General features: G+C 37.5%; 1 long non-coding RNA gene across 1 annotated transcript; it reads right to left on the bottom strand.

Annotated features, from left to right (window-relative positions):
* Positions 1-2,323: 2,323 nt before the first annotated feature.
* Positions 2,324-2,849, bottom strand: LOC137072033 (uncharacterized). Its single transcript, XR_010904592.1, has 3 exons — positions 2,796-2,849; positions 2,479-2,557; positions 2,324-2,366 (listed from the first exon to the last, which is right to left on the bottom strand). It is a non-coding gene; the product is annotated as an uncharacterized lncRNA (long non-coding RNA).
* Between the last annotated feature and the right edge of the window lie 12,359 nt (positions 2,850-15,208).

Below are 15,208 nucleotides of genomic sequence, written 5' to 3'. Positions count from 1 at the left end.
TTCCAAACCTGTATTTGTTTCTTCCTTCTGCTGAACACATAGGATGATGTGTTGAAGAATGTTGGTAACCAGACAGTTGACGGTACCCATTGACCTCCATAGCAGGAAAAAACAAATACTCTGGAAGTCAATGGGTACCGTCAACTGTCTGGTTACCAACATTCTTAAACACATCTTTTGTGTTCAGCAGAAGAAAGAAACTCATACATGTTTGGAACAACATGAACCATTTTTGGATGAACTATATCCCTTTAATATATTCTATGGAACCATTTCTACCGAGTGTATTGTGATAAGTGCTTTAGAATAGCTTACAGGCAATGCTCTAAACCATGTTAAAAAATCTAATTAAAAAATAAACAGATCATGGAAAATGTTTAACAGCAATGGGTGATTACCCTTTCACCAATCAACTACAGATTCAAACATACAACTAGATACTAGACAAACATATGAAACAAATGGATAATCTTACAAACATAAGAAAACAAATTAAACTAAACTAGAGAAATTCTTTCAAACACAGACTAGACTTAAGCACATTCAAACATTACTTCAAGTTCACTGTAGTCTACTGAAAAGACTACTTGATATCTTGTGCTAATGAAGCTGTTAGCACTTTCTGGAATGCCGTGAATATAAGCTCACCCAGCTCACCCTCGCAATCATCTCGTAGGTTATCCTAAAGTAGTGCACATAAAAATAAATTAAAAAAACATTAAAAAAAAAAAAAAAACATTTTGCTACCACAAATGTAAAATTTTCTGAAAAATAAATCAAAATAGAATGTGGCCTTTCAACTCACAAGGTATTCCTTTATAAGGTCTTGATTTCCCCCCAGGAAAGGGATGAGCCGGCGTTCTGACATGGAATCCGGAAGCTCTGTGCTGAGTTTACTACATGAACAGCATAGGAGACTGCAAAAAAGAAAAGAAACTGTTGAATAAAGTCATTATTTTATTAAAATAAATAAAATATTAAAAAAAATATTTAGTTCACTTCAGAATTCAATTTCCTGATAATTTAGTCACCCCAAGATGTTCATGTCTTTTTTTTTTTTTGGTAAAAAGAGGGTAAAACATCGCAAATTTTTTTAAAAGACAGATTGTTTCATTAGATAAGACCCTTATTCCTTGTCTGGGAGCCATTTGAAGCTGCACTGACACTGCAGTTTGGATCGTCAACCTGTTGATCCCAGTGAAGTCCACTATATGGAGAAAAATTTGGCATGCTTTTAAAAAAAAAAACTTAATTTCCTTTCGGCTGAAGATACAAAGACATAAAGATCTTGGATGACATGGGGGTGAGTAAATTATCAAGAAATTAATTCTAAAGTGTACTCTTTAAAAATGCATCTGAATCAGTCATTGCTGGCATTTATAATTTAGTCCGATAATAAAACATGCGTCAACAAATCATTTATTAGCTTTATACCCTAATACATTTAATCATTCTTGATTAAAGGGATAGTTTTGTTAAATTTACAGGCCATCCAAGATACATAAAAGGTGACTTTTTTTCTTCAGTATATCAGTAAAGATTTTTTTAGCTGAAACCGCATTCCTCTGTGATTCATATAAATGCAAGTAAATGGCTACCGTCACTTTGAGAGTAAAAACAAAATAAAAAAACGTGGACAAAAAAAAACAAAACATGCAGACAAAAAAAAAAATACCCGGGGCTACTGACATCACATCGAGTCTTATAAAGTGAAACGATCAGTCTATGCAAGAAACTGAGCATTATTAACATGCAACATTGCCATGAACGTACTTAGGACTGTTTGCTGAGGCTGTTGATTACAGGTAATAATAGATTCAGTTTCCTGCATAGGCCGATCATATTGCTTTATAAAACCTCAAAGAATCGCCAGGACCCACAGGTATTATTTTTGGTTTGCCTGTATGCATTTTTTTTTTTATTGTTTTTGACTTGCATTATATCAACATGGACCACAGTTTCAGCTAAAAAACAACAACATATTTACTGTTCTACTGAAAGAAAGAAGTCACCTACATATTTTGGATAGGCTGAGTAAATTAACAGCATTTTTTATTTTATGACTGAACTATGCCTTTTAAATTGTCCATTTTGTTTGTGTGGCGATGACATTTCAAATTTCTATGCTATAAACAAGTATTTAGCAATTAAATGTTACTGAGACTAAAATAAGATTGTGCAGTTGATATTAATGTAACACACAGACGTACCTGATACAAGATTTTAAAAATTGCAGCAGTCTTCTCACGGGTTGCTCCTCCTTTTAAATGGATTACTCTGATTAGTTGATTCATGTACACGTCCAACCGGGCCAGGAACGGGTCTTCCAGTGGAACAGCCATAAGCCTATAGAACTCTGAATTGATCTAAAATCAGAAAGAAAGAAAAAAAACAGTCAACAACAGTCAAACTGATTATATCAATTCATAAAAGGTATTTAGCCAGTAAAACCAGAACTTTAAATTATTTTTTCAATACCTTGTAATGTCTGAAAAGCACAGGCCACCTCGCCTTGAAATCCCTGACACTGGCCTCCTGCATCACTACCTCCTGCTATCTGTAAGCAAACGAAAGAGACATTTTGTTCTTGACAACCTTTTAATTTTTCCTTTTTTTCAGCCTCTGTTAAAAGTTCAAGTCTGTGGCTGCTTAAGCTTTCAGCAAGTTAACAGACACCTCTACACACACCTGTCAACAGTCAATAATGTTAGATAACACAAGATGGAATTTACTCATACATATCCAACATTAGTAATTCATATCATCAACTATATAAGAAATGATAAATTACTTACCATGTAATATTATAGCAAAGTGTCATCAGTTGTCAAACATTAAGACTTTCGGTCAGTAGGAGTAAAATCTTTGCGTGGCAGGGGGAGCTGCCACAAAAACCTGCCAGGACTAAAGGCAGCTGTCACAGAACCCGTCACTGCTGGAGGCATCTCCTCTAAAACCTGCCACTGCTGGAGGCAGCTGCCCGTCCGGTAGATGTCTGTGAATGACTTTCACTATGTAATTCTGCCGTTTTTACACAAACTACAGAACGCAAGAGCCACTACGGTACGCACATTAGGTCAATCGATTCACTAACCAGAAACGCCTGCCTCAAGATCTCTGTTTTGTACAGCTAAATGAGGCACAGACTGAAGCACGAAAACAATAGACTGTAAAATAATGGCATTATTTTACTTTTTTACGACCTTCCCATGTATTTTAATCCACTTATTTGTTTGTAATGGAGCGCGTCCGTCACCTTAAGGGTCGCGCCAGCCACAACTCAGCGTCACGCCTGCCTCGAGATCTCTGAGTGTTTTAAGCAGCTTAGACCCAGATTGATACAGGAGAGCAAGTAACAGTGTACTCATGACTTTTTTTTTACCACCTTAATTTATATTTTATTCAGCTATTTGTGTTTGTAATGGAGCGCGCGTCCGTCACCTTTAAGCGTTGCGGAAGCCACAACTCAGCGTCGCGCCTGCCTCGAGATCTCTCAGTGTTTTAAGCAGCTTAGACCCAGATTGATACAGGAGAGCAACTAACAGAGCAATCGTGACTTTTTTTTTTTACCACCTTATATAATTTATATTTAATTCAGCTATTTGTGTTTGTAATGGAGCGCGCGTCAGAGCGTTGCGCCAGCCACAACTCAGCGTCGCGCCTGCCTCGAGATCTCTCAGTGTTTTAAGCTGCTTAGACCCAGATTGATACAGGAGAGCAACTAACAGTGCAATCGTGACTTTTTTTACCACCTTAATTTATATTTTATTTCGCTATTTGTGTTTGTAATGGAGCGCGCGTCCGTCACCTTTAAGCGTTGCGCCAGCCACAACTCAGCGTCGCCTGCCTCGAGATCTCTCAGTGTTTTAAGCAGCTTAGACCCAGATTGATACAGGAGAGCAACTAACAGAGCAATCGTGACTTTTTTTTTACCACCTTATATAATTTATATTTAATTCAGCTATTTGTGTTTGTAATGGAGCGCGCGTCAGAGCGTCGCGCCAGCCACAACTCAGCGTCGCGCCTGCCTCGAGATCTCTCAGTGTTTTAAGCTGCTTAGACCCAGATTGATACAGGAGAGCAACTAACAGAGCAATCGTGACTTTTTTTTACCACCTTATATAATTTATATTTAATTCAGCTATTTGTGTTTGTAATGGAGCGCGCGTCAGAGCGTCGCGCCAGCCACAACTCAGCGTCGCGCCTGCCTCGAGATCTCTCAGTGTTTTAAGCTGCTTAGACCCAGATTGATACAGGAGAGCAACTAACAGTGCAATCGTGACTTTTTTTTACCACCTTATATAATTTATATTTAATTCAGCTATTTGTGTTTGTAATGGAGCGCGCGTCAGAGCGTCGCGCCAGCCACAACTCAGCGTCGCCTGCCTCGAGATCTCTCAGTGTTTTAAGCAGCTTAGACCCAGATTGATACAGGAGAGCAACTAACAGTGTACTCATGACTTTTTTTACCACCTTAATTTATATTATATTCAGCTATTTGTGTTTGTAATGGAGCGCGTCCGTCACCTTAAGGGTCGCGCCAGCCACAACTCAGCGTCGCGCCTGCCTCGAGATCTCTCAGTGTTTTAAGCTGCTTAGACCCAGATTGATACAGGAGAGCAACTAACAGTGCAATCATGACTTTTTTTAACACCTTAATTTATATTTTATTCAGCTATTTGTGTTTGTAATGGAGCGCGCGTCAGAGCGTTGCGCCAGCCACAACTCAGCGTCGCCTGCCTCGAGATCTCTCAGTGTTTTAAGCTGCTTAGACCCAGATTGATACAGGAGAGCAACTAACAGTGTACTCAGGACTTTTTTTTACCACCTTAATTTATATTTAATTCAGCTATTTGTGTTTGTAATGGAGCGCGCGTCAGAGCGTCGCGCCAGCCACAACTCAGCGTCGCGCCTGCCTCGAGATCTCTCAGTGTTTTAAGCAGCTTAGACCCAGATTGATACAGGAGAGCAGCTAACAGTGCAATCGTGACTTTTTTTTTTTACCACCTTATATAATTTATATTTTATTCAGCTATTTGTGTTTGTAATGGAGCGCGCGTCAGAGCGTCGCGCCAGCCACAACTCAGCGTCACGCCTGCCTCGAGATCTCTCAGTGTTTTAAGCAGCTTAGACCCAGATTGATACAGGAGAGCAACTAACAGTGCAATCGTGACTTTTTTTTACCACCTTAATTTATATTTTATTCAGCTATTTGTGTTTGTAATGGAGCGCGCGTCAGAGCGTCGCGCCAGCCACAACTCAGCGTCGCCTGCCTCGAGATCTCTCAGTGTTTTAAGCTGCTTAGACCCAGATTGATACAGGAGAGCAACTAACAGTGTACTCAGGACTTTTTTTTACCACCTTAATTTATATTTAATTCAGCTATTTGTGTTTGTAATGGAGCGCGCGTCAGAGCGTCGCGCCAGCCACAACTCAGCGTCACGCCTGCCTCGAGATCTCTCAGTGTTTTAAGCAGCTTAGACCCAGATTGATACAGGAGAGCAACTAACAGTGCAATCGTGACTTTTTTTTACCACCTTAATTTATATTTTATTCAGCTATTTGTGTTTGTAATGGAGCGCGCGTCAGAGCGTCGCGCCAGCCACAACTCAGCGTCGCCTGCCTCGAGATCTCTGTGTTTTATGCCGGTGGTTTTCAAACCCTGGGTCCCGACCCTTGGGTGGGTCGCGACTTAAAAAATGAGTCGCCAGGACAATTAAGAAAAATGAGAGAGACTTTCATTCATAAGAGTTAGCTTAAATTAAAAATATATATTTTTTCATAAAATCATTCTATAGGCCTAAATAAAAGTAATAAATACACGAAATATATATTGACTTAAATAATTAACAGATTAACAAACAAAACAAAGGAAAAGAAAAGAAATGTGTGACAGTTGCTGCTGACTGGTTCATTATCGTGAGGCGCGATGCTCCTCCAAACAAGTTCACGGAACGGAAACCCAGAAGACAGAAAGCAAATCGTGTTTTCTTTAGGCTATTTTATAGCACAGTGTAAGTAAACACTTTTGCTATTTTAAATAATGTCCTTCTCTTGTGTATGACTATTACAGATGTTATTTGTTCCCTCTGCTCTTTTGCACTGGCGCCTCGATCACGCGCACACAACATGCAAACTGTGAAGGCATTGCAAACTTGACATCGCAGCCAGTTCATTATCAAAATAAAATAGCCAACCTAATATATAAAAAGTTACACAGCTAAGTTTAAATAGCCAGTAGTAGCCAACACTTCGTGCCATTCAGCATGAGCACTGCTCCTGAGGTGTTTCCAAGTAGACACCCGCTCGCATGCATGTTTTGACAGCTCCTGTCAATAGTTGGTTTTTTTTCTGCGTGGTTTGGCAAAGTGCGCTCGTAATTCCAAAAAAGCTATCATCTCAGTTCAACGCGATCTCACAAAGCTCTGTTATCAATAAAAATGACTGCACAATGAATCTTTTTTTTAGAATGTCTAAACTTTCTTTGTTATAATCAGAGGATTTGTCAGCATACAGAATTCAGCACTGCACAAAAACTGTTTTGAGCGGTGAAGGGATTCTTCTCTTAAATGAATCTGTTTGGCCATTGCGTTCTAGAAATAAACATTTGTTGTATCGGCTTTGTTTAACGAATCCATTGGTTACATTGCACAACGTGGCAAAAACGTGTCATAGCTACTCTGCCTCCACCAGTAATTTGTTTTTATTTTATTTAATAACATTTTATTTGTTTCTATATGTTTTCTTTTTAGATTTAGTTATTTTGCTGTAGTCATGCAAATAGTTTTATTCTCCCGAAATCTACCGCCCGCACTCAGCCATCAAATCTAGTCCCGCGCCGCACTCTATATGCGTTGGGTTCCGCGAGTCCCGCGCCGCACTCTATATGCGTTGTGTTCCGCGAGTCCCGCGCCGCACTCTATATGCGTTGGGTTCCGCGAGTCCCGCGCCGCACTCTATATGCGTTGGGTTCCGCGAGTCCCGCGCCGCACTCTATATGCGTTGGGTTCCGCGAGTCCCGCGCCGCACTCTATATGCGTTGGGTTCCGCGAGTCCCGCGCCGCACTCTATATGCGTTGGGTTCCGCGAGTCCCGCGGGACTAGTGCACTTCTCAAGCACATTTTTGCGCATGTGAAGACTGAAGAGGATGATTTTTTCCCCATCAATATTGAGACGAGTTAAGCAGCCAAAGCCTATAATAAATAATGGTTTAGCATCTAAATTTATCACCAATATGGAAACATTTGGACTCGAATGAGGGAGTTATAGGCTGCGTGAGTCTAACGCTGGTTACTTTTAGTTTCTCATTAAATTATTTCGGTTTGACTTTATATAGTTATAGCCTTCTGTTCTGAATACCGTTAAATTTGAAGGATTTGTTGTGGAGTGAGGGGAATTAAAATAACCTGTTTTAATATTTTGCTTTATTTAGCCTACTGGTATTATGAATGCAATCAAATGCGACTTATACGTGACTTACCTGTTTTTATCTCTCTTTTTAAAAGTCTTGTTGATTAACAGTTAACCAGTAAATTAGCGTCCCATAGATATGCCTAGCTATCAAATTAGTGCAGAATCAACTTTCCGTTGCGAACGCAAGGATCAAAAGCACTTGTGTGGAAAAGTGCTGAGCTGAATATTTGTGCCATCTGGTTTAATGGAGAATACAGTCAAATGGCCCATTGTATACAAGTATTTTTATGCTTGGCTTGACTTATTTGAATGTAAATGGTTGTAGGCCTATATATGGGTCGCGAAAATAAAAAAGAGGGTTGCTTTAAAAAAAAGTTTGAAAACCACTGTTTTAAGCTGCTTAGACCCAGATTGATACAGGAGAGCAACTAACAGTGCAATCATGACTTTTTTTTACCACTTTATATTTTATTCCGCTATTTTTGTTTGTAATAAGAGCTCGATTCGCACCATACGCGTTGCGCCTGCCACAACTTCGCGTTGTAGGCTACCTGCCTCGAGATCTCTCACTGGAGCTTAGCCTACCCCGAACAATGAAAGAGAACACACTGCGATCATGGACTTATTTACCACTTATATATTTTATTGTGCTATTTTTGTTTGTAGCCTAGGCCTAAGAGCTCGCTTCGCGTTGCGCCTGCCACAACTTTGCGTTGCGCCTGCCTCAAGATCTCTCACTGTTTTAGAGCTCCAGATGCAGGAGAGCAACACACTGCAATCATGTGAGCTCTTATTACAAACAAAAATAGCACAATAAAATATATAAGTGGTAAATAAGTCCATGATCGCATCGTGTGTTGATCTCCATAGCATCGTTCTGGAGCTGTAAAACAGTGAGAGATCTCGAGGCAGGCTATGACGCGACGCGCGCTCTCACTACAAACAAAAATAGTGCTGTAAAATATAAGTTAACATGGTAAATAAGACCATGACTGCACTGTTGCTCTTCTGTGTCTACAGCTGTAAAACTGTGAGAGATCGCGAGGCAGGCGCGACAGCTATGGGATGCACGCTCCATTGCAGACAATTAAGTGGATTATAATACATGGTCAGGTCGCAAATAAGTAAAACAAGGACGATAGCACTACTGTATGTTGCTTTCGTAGCCTACATCAAACACAGCTGTTGAACCGTGAAAAATCTTGAGGCAGCTAGGCGAAATGCGTTTGGTTCGTGGTGAATATTGACCTATTGTGCATACCGTAGAGGCTCTCGCGTACTGTAGTTTGTGTAAAAACGCTAGAAATGCAAATTGTGAAGAAAGAACAGCGTTGTCCTTTCGATCACACGCATCTATCGGCCGGGCAGCTGCCTCCAGCAGTGGCAGGTTTTAGAGGAGCTGCCTCCAGCAGTGACGGGTTCTGTGGCAGCTGCCTTTAGTCCTGGCAGGTTTTTGTGGCAGCTCCCCCTGCCACGCAAAGATTTTACTCCCTCTCCTTTCGGTCCTAAGAGGAGAAAAAGTAATTGTCAACAATTGTAGTTTGTAAGTAATTGTAAGTGAAAAATGGTTTGCTACAGGTCAAGGAAGTTAATTAATTAGATGTGGAAATACTAATATTTCTACTAAAAAACCCTGAAAATGTGTCTGGGTGTAACACCATGAGGTAGGCAAATGAACGGAGCTAGTGTTAGGCACAATGACATTCATCACAGGCTGAATCAGAAATCGCCTCCTATACCCTCAAATAGGGCATTATTTGAAATGACAGTCCTTTGTAGTGGTGTCCGAAACCATAGTGGACGTTACTGACTGAGTGCACTCATTTAATTCCACATTGCATCGCAATAACGACTGTAAGTTACAGCCGGTTTCACAAACGGATGTCCGACTTCACATCATAATTTTGCCCGAAAAAGTGACGTTTTAAAGACAGATAAAAGAACAGACAAACATTACTTTAAAAGCAAACTCAATATTATACTGCAGGAATTCAAATTCGGGCATTTTGTCCAGCTCTGTGAGCACTTCCTGCCCACAGCATTTCCACTAACGTTAAGTTTATCTCGCGCGGCACAGACGGTTAAGGAGGCATCAATTAAAAAATAGATATTTCATACACATACTCCCAAGATCCAAACTGAACACATTTATATAAGACAAACGAGTAACTTAAGTTAACTTACAACATATTGTTACATAGAACATACTCAGAAACGCTATATCGCAAACGTACGTTCAAAAGTTCGGTTAATTTAGATTTCATTAGAATTTATGTTAACAGACAACATCCATTAACTCATAAACAACTAAAACACACGTCCACAAGGTACATTTTCGAGTATAGTAATTAAAACAAACTTCCAACCTACCATTTTCATCCGAGTCCCGAGAGAGAGAAAAATGGCGGCCGAACAGGACATTTTCCAATTTTCAGACAGGCTCGTGCGTCATGACGTCAGAAAAAAACGTCTGACGCGGGTGTCCTTAAAGGGAAATCATGCTTTGGGTGAAAGTGACATTTTGAATCTATCTGAATTTCTATGCGTTCAAGTTGAAAGAGTGTAAAATTATACTTTGAGTGAAAGTGAGATTTTGAATCTATCTGAATTTCTATGTGTTTAAGTTGAAAAAGTGTACAATAATCCATTACAATTAGGAAAGCAGAAATACCAAGTAAATAGACTCAAATAGTTGTAGTAATCCAACTTTCACCCAGGTTCACTTTTTACAGTGTAGCACAAAGATAAATATTTATACTGTGGCCAATTGTAAAAGAGCCCTTGATTTAAACACTATTGAAGTGAAATTTGAAGCGTAATAACCAAAGTCTCCTTCATTTATTAAACCTCAATTCCATTGCATTTTCCATCATACATCAACGTGTCATAGAACACGTTATTTGGCCTTTGTTATGTGCAAAAGTGAATATCAGCAGTTTATTATTTATTAGTAATCCTGTGCAAAGGCAGAATGGGACTCAGCTACCGAGATAGAAGTGTAATTAAATCTACATATGGTTCGACTCGCCACATTTCACTTGGCATTCAAATTAAATGTTGTAAATATGGAATCATAACTGGCCTGTGTACAAAATCTTTTTTCCCCTGAGATAACAAAAAGAGGTGGGAAGGAGACGGGGAAGTACATTAGCAACTCAAATGAGATCATAAACTCTCTTTGCGAGGTAATTGTGAAATCACAAGCTGTGGTAAAATATTGTTGCCAGATGATTTTTTTATGGGGGGAGGGGGGTGGAAACTGTGGTCTGCACCCTGAACAGCTTGATTTGAATGATTAAAGTGCTATTTGAGGAAATGAATTAGTTATGCTACATTCTTGTAAGAGGTGCACAGGAAGGAAGCCAAGCAGAGATATGAGTAAGTCAGTGAGCAAGTACAAGGTGCATTAATATATCGGACAAGGACACATTATGAGACACAGCCAAAAATCAGGACATGTAATGGCTATAGTTTTGCAATGAAACTTGGCTTGGATTTTGAGATGTGGGTATTGCACTGAGCAATGGAGGTAAGTGAAGGCAGGCTTGAATGGGTGGAGTTTAAGAGGGCTAAATAATGGTCCCTATTCACATTTCCAGGATTCTCAGAAGTGGACATTGTCATAGTTGGGTAAACTTCTAAAGAGGTGAACATGTGATGACAGTAAAGATAATTTGTATACTTCCTTTTGCTCCAATAGCAAAAAATAAAAAAATAAAAAAAATAAAAATGATGAAATGACGGCATTTTCATGACCTTCCAAAAGAGGATTACAGCAATCAGAAGAGAGAATGATGTCACATTTTGCTGTCACCTAATTATTTTTTTGTAATTTATTGCCTAGGACTAGGTAATATAACACAAAGTATAGCAGTTTACATATTTATTATTAATCAAATTAATTTTCTTTAGATTTTCTTCAGAAATATTTAGATTTGTGATGTTGATAAAGTGTCCATTGGAGGAGTATACTCCATACTGTATGTCACCAGAGAGAAGTTTGTTGTTTTTACTGGAATATAGTTCCAAACTTAATGCATGCATCTTTCTTTCACATTATGCTCTATAGCATGCACAAAAGATAGGGTGTCCATGATCTACTATAGGCTATAAAAAGATACTTTAGTTTTAAAAAAATGTTGTCTGTTATTTAGTTTTTTCTTTTCTTTTCTTTTCTTTTTTTGACCTGATGGGGCAAGACGTAATGAATGGTTTGGAGAATGTATTTTTTTCTGCTTAATAAAGTAAATAAATAAATATATACAAATCTGCTGCCTTTAACTATAGTTTTTATAGTTTCACACACTATAGCAAAGATGGACCGGTCAAACTTTAGATTAGGCTTAATACTTATTAATAGTTATTAGGTAGTTATTAAGTTTAACTATTTAAGGAATGTATGGTCATGCAGAATAAGGCATTAATATGTGCTATATAAGTACTAATAAACAGCCAATAGTGAGAAGAGAAAAATAATTTCAGGAGTACATTAGCATAGAAGGCCTTCATGGAGGATTTAAACAATGCAATGCTGCTGTACGTAGATTATAAATGCAGAGACTACAGACAGGCTAGCACATGTTTATAAATTGCAGTCCACTCTCTGATAAGTGCCTCTTGGGTTCCTGAAATATATTTTACCACCGCTCCACCATTAGCTTTGAATATTTGAGAGCTTCTCCCGAGACACTCCAATTAACACAAACACAGATTTTATGGAAATATAGGCAACAGATTTGTTTTTGCGGGACTTGTTGCCCCCACGTGGATATGAATCATAGACTTCAAAAGAGCACTAATCCTTCATTAATGAGAATGTGGAGTGTAACCTTCAGAGTTGACACTCACAGTGTCAGAAAATGAATTAAATTACAGGCTGATTCCTTTGCTTAGGATATACTCTCATGAGACAACATTATCATGCTATTTACCAACATTTTGCATGTGCATAGTCTAACTGCTATTCAAAGGAGGAGTCTTGAATACTACTTAACCTCAGACAAATTGTGCATTGTATCTAGTAGACTGTTAACTATTCCCTCAACATGTCATTAAACATGACATTCATGATTATAACAGACATACTAGAGAAATCATACATCATGCAGTAGTGTTATGCAATAGTCAATGGCAAACAAGTAAGCCACCAGGTGGCAGTAGAAGTCTAGAGTTAGTAACTTTTTGGCTTCTATCCATGTAACTCCATGACATGGAATAACACACCTAATTACATTTTACAGTGCTATTCCTATAATATAACTTTTTTCTTTATAGCTCAGGAGATGTCATGGAGATCTTAAATATGTTTAATTTGAATATGATTTTTGACATGTTTTTCCTGAAGTTCCTTTGCAGAGATAAAAGATCTGTAAAATGAATTAGAGCATAGCTCAAATAATTTGGTCTAGGAAGAATTTAATGAGAAATGCTGGAAGTCATATCAAAATATAAGATATTTGTCTTTTGGCAAATCTAAGCACAGTTTTAGACATCTCTTGAAATTCTTTTTATGGAGAAAATCAACTGACAAGTAGAAAACTTAATCTTATTACTGTCAAAGAGAAGCAATTGAAATATTAAATAGATCTCATTTTTGGTATTTCTTTTCTTTGGGCCTTCCAATGCTTTATAAATATGAGTCTGCCCATTGAGCAGTAAAAGTCATTTCTCAAACATTATATCTTGTTTCTGCTGCTTGAATGTGTTTAGAGGAATAGGGTTTCTATAAGAGCAACCTTTTCACTAGCAGATGACAAAAGCATGTACAGGAATATGGTGAAGGGGGATGTAATATGACCACTGCTCTTAAGAGCAAGCTGTGTCAGAGGACAAAAAGAGAAAATCTGCAAAAGGCCATCCCAGCTACTCTCGTCTAGATGGACTTAACAGTTGGATTTTGATTTAGACATGTTGCTTTTAATTTAGGAAATGGCAGGACTACTTTTAGTGGCATGTGATGAGATGGCCCTCTCATTCCACACCAAATCTGTATCTGGCAGTGTGCAAATTATATAATGGCTTTCAGAGGCATTGACATGCTTTTGACATGGATTTCTGTAGGGTTCTATCTGTTGAAATCTTAAGCACTGTTACCAACCAAAATACCTTTTAAAACGTTTCTGTTCAGTACTCTTCTTATATATATATATATATATATATATATATATATATATATATATATATATATATATATATATATATATATATATATATATATATATATATATATATATATATATATATATATATTCTGACACCTTTTAATCAGCATTAACTTCTTGAACAAAAGCCTTCGCTCCCCACGTGCATCAATGAGCCTTAGCCACCCATAACCCTGACGGCCAGTTCGACACTGTTCCTTCCTTGGACCACTTCTTGATAGATACTGACCACTGCAGACCGGGAATACCCCACAGGAGTTGCAGTTTTGGAGATGGTCTGACCACGTTGTCTAAGCATCACAATTTTGCCCTGGTCAAAATCACTCAAATCCTTACAATTGCCATTTTTCCTGCTTCTAACACATTAACTTTGAGGATAAAATGTTCACTTGTTGCCTATTATATCCAACCCACTAACAGGTGCTGTGATGAAGAGATAATCAGTGTTATTTACTTCACCTGTAAGTGGTCATATTATGCCAGATGTGTGTGTGTGTATATATATATATACAAAGAGAGAAACATTTAAAGGGGGTTTGCATACTTTCCGTACCCACTATATATATGCAAACCCCCTTTAAATGTTTCTCTCTTTGATATATTGCAGCCATTTGATAAATCATGCAAGTTCATTTTTTTCTCATTAATGTACACACAGCACCCCATATTGACAGAAAAACACAGAATTGTTGACATTTTGCAGATTTATAAAAAATAAAAATAAAAAACACTGAAATATCACATGGTCCTAAGTATTCAGACCATTTGCTCAGTATTTAGTACACTGTAAAAAAATATTTAGAAAAAAAGTTACCTGGTTGCCTTAAAATTTTGAGTTCATTGAAATTAAAATTTTGAGTTAATACAATGAACATTTTTTGAGATTCGACAACCTTTATTAAAATATTATTAAAAGATTTTGTAAGCATATTGGGTAATTGTGAGTGTTTTATTTCTGATGATGCAGTGAAACATGCCAAATAGTGCTATTTTCATTTATTTAAAAAATGTATGTGGTTCAGATACAATAATATTTTGAGTTTCTATTTATTAAACTAATTTCCTTCATTGTATCAACTCAAAGTTTTAATTTCAATAAACTCACAATTTTAAGGCAACCAGGTTACTTACTTTTTTAAGTTAAAAGTAAGTTTTTTAGTTTTTTTACAGTGTAGAAGCACCTTTTTGATCTAATACAGCCATGAGTCTTTTGGGAAAGATGCAACAAGTTTTTCACACCTCAATTTGGGGATCCTCTCCCATTCCTCCTTGCAGATCCTCTACAGTTTTGTCAGATTGGATGGTAAACGTTGCACTGAAAAAATAAAACCCTTGGATCAACTTAAAAAAATTGAAGTAATCGATCACACGAAATATTTTACATTGACTCAAGTAAATAATTTAATTTAGTTTAATTTGAAAAGTTTAAATCCATGCAACCACTTTTTAAAGGTTGATCAAACTAATTATTTTAGATTGGAACAAACTAATTATTTTAAATTGGATCAAACTAACAAATCATTACTTTGTGTTGGGATAAACTAATTATTTAAATTAAAACAAAGTAATATTTATAGGCCAAAGTAAATTAATTATTTTAGGTTGTCTCAAATTAAGATGTCATTATTTAAAA

Source organism: Pseudorasbora parva, chromosome 3, assembly GCF_024679245.1.
Source record: "Pseudorasbora parva isolate DD20220531a chromosome 3, ASM2467924v1, whole genome shotgun sequence".
Taxonomy (NCBI): Eukaryota; Metazoa; Chordata; class Actinopteri; order Cypriniformes; family Gobionidae; genus Pseudorasbora; species Pseudorasbora parva.
Note: the sequence above shows the minus strand (reverse complement) of the source record. Positions and strands in the feature narration are given on the sequence as shown.